The 6,573-nt window shown below is 38.9% G+C and overlaps 1 protein-coding gene across 2 annotated transcripts in view; it reads left to right on the forward strand.

Annotated features, from left to right (window-relative positions):
- The window catches only part of LOC118746258, a 38,384-nt gene that overhangs the window by 20,174 nt on the left and 11,637 nt on the right, over positions 1 to 6,573 (forward strand). Inside the window, exon 2 of one of the 2 annotated variants that reach the window (XM_036480104.1) lies at positions 3,556 to 3,711. The exons of the other annotated variant lie outside the window; for it this stretch is intronic. The gene's annotated coding sequence lies outside the window, so the exon portion shown is untranslated. The remainder of the gene's footprint in view (positions 1 to 3,555; positions 3,712 to 6,573) is intronic. 2 annotated transcript variants of the gene reach the window in all.

The raw sequence follows: 6,573 nt of genomic DNA on the forward strand, positions 1-6,573 counted from the left end.
GTTGGGCGGCAGTCCAGAAGTAGGACACACTTAGACTCAGGGTCCTTTGTGATACCCCATGAGGGGTTTTTAATTATCCCAATCCCCTGTAAGCCACTTGGTGCTTAGCAAGAATGTGCAAAGACTTCTGACGTTCACCTCTTTGAGGTCATCCGATCAGACAATGTCCGGTGAGAACTCCAGTCACTATATGAATGTTCTGCCTACTTAGATTAAGTAGAGACTTGGTGCGCTGGGCGTTCGTGGCGGGCCAGAGCGTTTTGGCAATGTGACAGGTTGGTTCCATTCGCCATCTTTCATTGGCAACTTCTATGAATTTTTCATTCAGTAGATATTTGCATGTCCGAAGTGGGATTCCGAGAGTTGTATCCCTTATGTCTGCATCCGGCAATGTTCCATGACGCGCGAGTTCGCCAGCCTTGCAGTTTCCCTGAATGTCGCAATGGCCAGGTACCCAGACAACGTGTGTGCTGAATGTCTCAGCCATCTCGTTGAGAGACTACTTTTGAAGTCAGCGACATATTTCCCAGAGATTTTACTGCCGCTTGGCTGTCAGTGAAGATGTAGATTTCATGAATGAATCATGGTAGAAAAGGTGATTTTACAATTTTTAATTATTCATTATGGATATGCTCGTATGTACATATATTGCGTTTTTTCATAACCGTTCCACGGTTGTTTTAAATGGACATTTTCAAGTATGCAGTTTAATTTGCTTGATCGCGTTATTTTTGGTTAATTTTTTGTTTCTAAATTTGTATCAACGAGTAAATATGGCTGCAAATATTATTAAAAAAACGAAGTGACTGAAATCCCTATGGGTAGGGAATTATCTCTACATGCTCTAACACCGATTTGTCATCATTTATTAGTACTATTACACATTTCGTTTCCACGACAGCTGGGTCTGCGTAACCGGAACGACCCAGATTTATATTTGGCCAAGGACTGTCACTCCAGCAACACTCCCCAAAAACTCTTTGGGGAACTTGTGTGCTGCTACAACAACAACTATTACACATTTCTGTGTTATTAAAAGAACTAGCGGTCGCACTAGCCATAAAAATCACTGTGATTTAAAAATCGAAATCACTCTTTTCACTGATACTGAAAAATCGTTATTTCACCCATCACTACTTTCGGATGCAACAAATATTTTTTTCCACTCACATAGATATTGTCGAAATTTCCGGGACAATTTTGCATAGAAAATAGGGCATGAGTATTATAACGCATAGGTATGTGCATATAAGCCGTGTTCGCGTACGCACTATCCAGTACTAATTTTACTGGATGTCGTTTCCGTCCGCAAAAACTTGCAAGAAACTATCAAAAGAGGTGAAATTAAGAGAGCAAAAATGACAGCTGAACTTGCAAATTTTAAACGGCGTTTCCACGACAACCGAATCACGTGGTTCGCTCATTGTAGAAGACAACGATTTGTTCTTGATTCGCATGGTGATTGGATCTGAATCACCTACGAATGAAATGATTCGCTCTCAAAATTTTGTATGGCGAATTACGTGATTCGGTTCATAATTGGGGCGCCAATCTCGAATGAGAGAGCGAATCACTTGTCGTGGAAACATCGTTTTACTGGATAAATTTTTGCTAGCAACTATTTACTAGTAAGAAAAACAGCTGATGACATGATGCTTAATGCAATTCCCATTACCAAAAGAATTGTTTGTGGTGCTTTTAGAGTTGCAATTGACAAAATAAACACATCTAAATATATATTAAGACGGGAAATACTATTTTTCTTAGAAAATTGCGTCGGGAAAAAAAAATCAATCAACTTTTCATAAGACTTGCAACTTCTTGCTGGTTTTGCGTTTTCGTACTTTCTTGCATGTTTCTCTCATTGGGAGTAAATATTGGCTTACTCTCCGAAATTTGGTTACTGGCAAGCTACTGGATATTTTTTGCTGGAGAATACGAAAACACAACTATAGTTCGTTCTATTTTCAAAAGTGAGGTGTCAAATGACAGGGCTTGGCCTGTATATGTGCAATAAAGTTTAATTTTTTTGAAATCGGTTGCCACCTGTTACAAATTTTATTAAAATTATTTAATGAGTTAAATGAATTCGATATTACAATATGTGTATCAATTCAAATGCTTTACTTCTAAACGATACGTAGAAGGGTTGCCACATGTTTAAAAAATCAAATTCACTTTAATTAAGTGAATAAGGTAACTGAAATATGTATAGCAATGCGGGTATCAGACAAAAGAAAAAACTTTACATATTTAGCAAGAAATAAGTGAAGAGTAAAAACATTCCGGAGTTAATTTAAGAATCCAGTAATACGTAAGTACAGGCTGAGTTGCAGCTCGACTTTGTGCTGTGACCGGCGCAGAACTTGAACTCGAGGCTTCATGTAAACTTCGATGATGATAGCGGCGGCAGGCGTTAACGTCACAAAACTTGTTTGAACGGCAGTTAGACGTGTTGTGTCCTTTACGCAGGCACGAGAAACAAAGCTGCAGGGATTTCACCTTTTCCCAACGATCACGAACACTCATTGACTCATTGAAAGCTTGACAATCACTAATCGAGTTGCTCTAAAAGTGTAGTATTATTTAGGTGGTACTCACATTTGGCTGAAGTTAGAAACGCAACGATATTTTGTGTTTTTGTTGAAAGTGATAAAATTTGTTTAACCTTGTTTTCAGCTATGTTCGGAAACTGGTGAATTTTGCTTAGCTGACTTCTTGCCAAGGGGTCTGGCCGACCAAATTGAAATTCAAGCTCCGCGATGGCATTTGGCACGTCTTCGGGGTACATCAGCATCGAAGCTGCCGTTTCTTTCGCATGGCCGACTAGGCACTTGTGAAGCCGCATTAAATTCTGCCGGTTGCTATAACGAAACGCTTCGGTCGTATCTTTAAAATTAACCAAGAAGAGCGGCCACTCTTCTGCATTACCCGAAAACGTAGGCAAGTCGTATAGTTTCTTAACTGACTCACTAGCTTCCACCAATGTTTTTTTTGGGCGGACCATTCTGGCATAATTTCGGACGTAGACGTAGTAGGACCGGTGGATGTACTTCTAGTTCAATATTATTTCGCAGCCTCTCTATATCACGTTGACTATCCTCTGTAACCGTCTTCAATTGCGCAACAGCATTCGTTAAAGCGTTAAGGCTGGCTACAATCGCTGAAAATTATCCACATTGTGCACCATCATTAACCCCACCATCGCCTTCCATTTGTTCACCTTGCGATCTGTCTTGATTTCTCAAATTGTAATTGCTACTCGGCATAATATTCGCTCACCAAATCGTACCACCAATCGTGTAAATTAAGCGAACCTTAAAAACTCGAACTTTTATTAAGCGCCACTTTCGCAAGCATAAACCAATAACATTCGATTGAATGCAAACAAACAAACATGCGACAAAAACCAAAATTTAGACAACATGTAGAATGATAGACTTGATTGTACGTATTTATTATTTAATAACTTTAGTCAAAACAACATAAAATAAATGCGATTATTTCCAAATTTTGCTAGCTAAACGCTAACGTTTACAAATTTGTATTTTGCAGGTGATTGTCGGCTGCTGCCTCCGATGACGATTAATTTGCCTCTGATCGTTTGTAAAAATGTACATGCAGAAGCAGATGTATGTTATTTATGCATGGATTAGTAAATGCAATAACTCGTTACTAATATACGAATGAGCCCATCACAATGTAGAAATGGTAATAGTACAAATGAAACATAAGGCACAGGGTGCCTCTGCAATGATGGAGGTTAAATTATTTAAAAAGAAGGCTGACATTTTTTTGTCGAGTGTTGCTAGTTATCTAGAAAATAACTTTCAGTGTTATAACAACAAAATTGAATATTCGAATGGCTTTTGCCCATAATTTACAATTCTTATTTCACAATTTACTGACATTGTAAGAGTTTTGCATACAAGGCATAGAGTTGGATACTCGTTTTAGCGAATTCTTAGTCTTTCAAAGTTTTTGCGTAGTTGAAAAAATGAGTTTAAGCCATGAGGAAATATAGACGAAGTCCTTGAATAGTGGTACCTTTCCACAGTTTGACAAAATATGTTTTTTTTTTTTTAATACCACACCCAAACGAAGCAACTGAGAGAATCATAAGTACAAAATTTGCTTCCTGGCGCAAAGAAACCGGCTTCTAATAAAAATTTTTTAAAGTGAACTTCATAACCGTACCGGTTATGCATTTTATAATAAAAAGCAAAAAATTTGAGTTATTTTTTTACTTTTAGTATTTTGAGCAAATAATACCGGGTAATTTTGCTTTTTATTTTTTTAAGGCAAAAATAAAGGTTAAAATTTGCATTTTATTTTTTTCAGGCAAAAATAAAAGTCAAAGTTTCAAATGAAGTATCCAGAGTTGTGTATACTCGAATTTAATAGTTTTAATAACGCCCTAATACACAAATACCAGGGTTAGATCCAATCTAAATATGTATGTATGTACTATGTATAAATACAATACATGAAGGCATTTTTTGTTAACAGCATCAGATCTGCACCGATTACTAGATTTTAAAAACTGAGGTTTCGAATTAAAGGGCTTGACCTCTAAATGTACAACAAGGTATGAGATTTTTGAAAAGGTTTGCCACCTTTTTTTAAATTATAAAACCTGCATCGTTCGTTGTATTAAAAGATTTAGGTGTAAAATAAAAGGGCAGGGCCTCTAGAAGTGCAAGAAAGTTTAATTTTTTTAATAGGATTGCCACCTGCTTAAAAAATCACAAAACTTATACCGTTCGCGCAATTTTTAAAAATTATATAATATGTCATATAAACGGGCTTGGTTAATAGATCTACAAGGAAGAACGTCTTATTTTTTTTAAAGCGTTGCCAGCTGCTAAATATTTTTTTTTTTGTTCAGAGCACCAGATTTACACTGTTCTCTCGATTTTAAAATGAGGTGCCAATTGAAAGGTATTCACTTAGAGGTGTGATTTGGGTTTATTTTTTTTTTTCAAGGTTTGCCACCTAATTGTAAATCTATTGCTTGAAATATGATACTCAGTAAAATATCGCAATATGGGCATAAAGCGAAAAGGTTTTTATACTAAATTAATATGTTCGTGCTTTTAAGAGTTGCCACCTATGAATTAATATGTAGCTATGAACAGTAAGTAACGTATTAAGGGCATTCGATATTGGTATCACACGACAGCTAGTTAAATGGCCTTTGTATAAATGTATGCGAATTTACGAGAGTTGTCATCTAGTTAACAACTCTTAACTAGCTTTCGACTAGCTGACATCCTGAAACATACGTTGTCAGTACCGTACTTACGGCGGAATATGGTAGATTTTGGAAAAGGGGGCGTGGCACCGCCCATACAAACTGAAATTCTCATATCGCTTATCTCTACAACCGCTTATGCTGGTAGGTAGGTAGGTTGTCGCGGTCGTCTATAAGACACACTTAGGCTCAGGGCGCATTGTGATGCCGCATGTTGGGTCAGCAACTCCCAATCCCTCCTAAAACCATTTTGAACTTTGAACGAATTTTAGAAGATCCCTGATTTCGACGCATCTAAGGTCCTCCAAGTTGTCGAAGAATTGCCTACCTAGAGTGGAGAGTCTTCGTCTAGATAGAGCAGGGCATTGGCACAACAGGTGCAGAATCGTTTCCTCCTCTTCTTCATCTTGACAACTTCTACAGAAGTCATGTGAGCGTAGGCCAAGCCGATAGGCATGCTTGCCAATTAGGCAGTGTCCTGTTATGACGGATACTAATAATCTAATATTGGACTTATTTAGACTCAGTAGTAGGCCAGTGCGTTTGGCGCTGAGCACCGGCCATAATTGTTTGGCAGTTTTGCAGGTGATTTCGTCCTGCCACCTTTCGTTCGCTACTTTAGTGAGCCTCTCGGAGATAAGTAGCTTAAAAGTTTGCAAGGGTATTCCTATTTCGTCATTTATATCCTCAAAAGGAAGTTTCGTGCCAAGTCGCGCCAGTTCGTCGGCCTTACAATTCCCCTCTATGCCGCAGTGTCCCGGAACCCATATTACCTTTGGGCGAAATGACAGCCATCTCGTTAAGAGATGCGCGGCATTTCATGGCTGCCATGGAGGTTTTCGACTGCTTCGTGAGGGACTTTATTGCCGCCTGGCTGTCAGTGAAGATATAGATATCAACTTGGGGTATCATATCACACTTTACCAGTTTCGTGGCCCTGTCGATTGCCATCAGTTCAGCCTGAAAAAACGCTACAGTGGTCCGGGAGACGAAAGCTGACGGAGATTCCCAGGTGATGGGAATATACACCTCCTCCAACCCTTCCCTCGAGCTTTGAGCCATCTGTGTATACATGGATGGACTCTCCACTACTTACAACGTCATGCTTCCAGTCTTCCCTTGAGGGTAGGAGGGTCGCGAACGCTGTAGCGGGTGCAGGTTCCGGAAGTGCATAGTCCACCGCTTATGCTGATGTCCCGAAAATTGACACAGCAACATACTTACTTACTTTCGGCGAAAAGTAGCAGATTTTAGAAAAGAAGCGTGGCGCCACCCATACAAACTGAAATTCTTATATCGCTTTTCTCTGGAACTGCTTA

Source organism: Rhagoletis pomonella, unplaced genomic scaffold (assembly GCF_013731165.1).
Source record: "Rhagoletis pomonella isolate Grant_MI unplaced genomic scaffold, Rhpom_1.0 Rhpom_scaffold_00001, whole genome shotgun sequence".
NCBI classification, from domain to species: Eukaryota; Metazoa; Arthropoda; class Insecta; order Diptera; family Tephritidae; genus Rhagoletis; species Rhagoletis pomonella.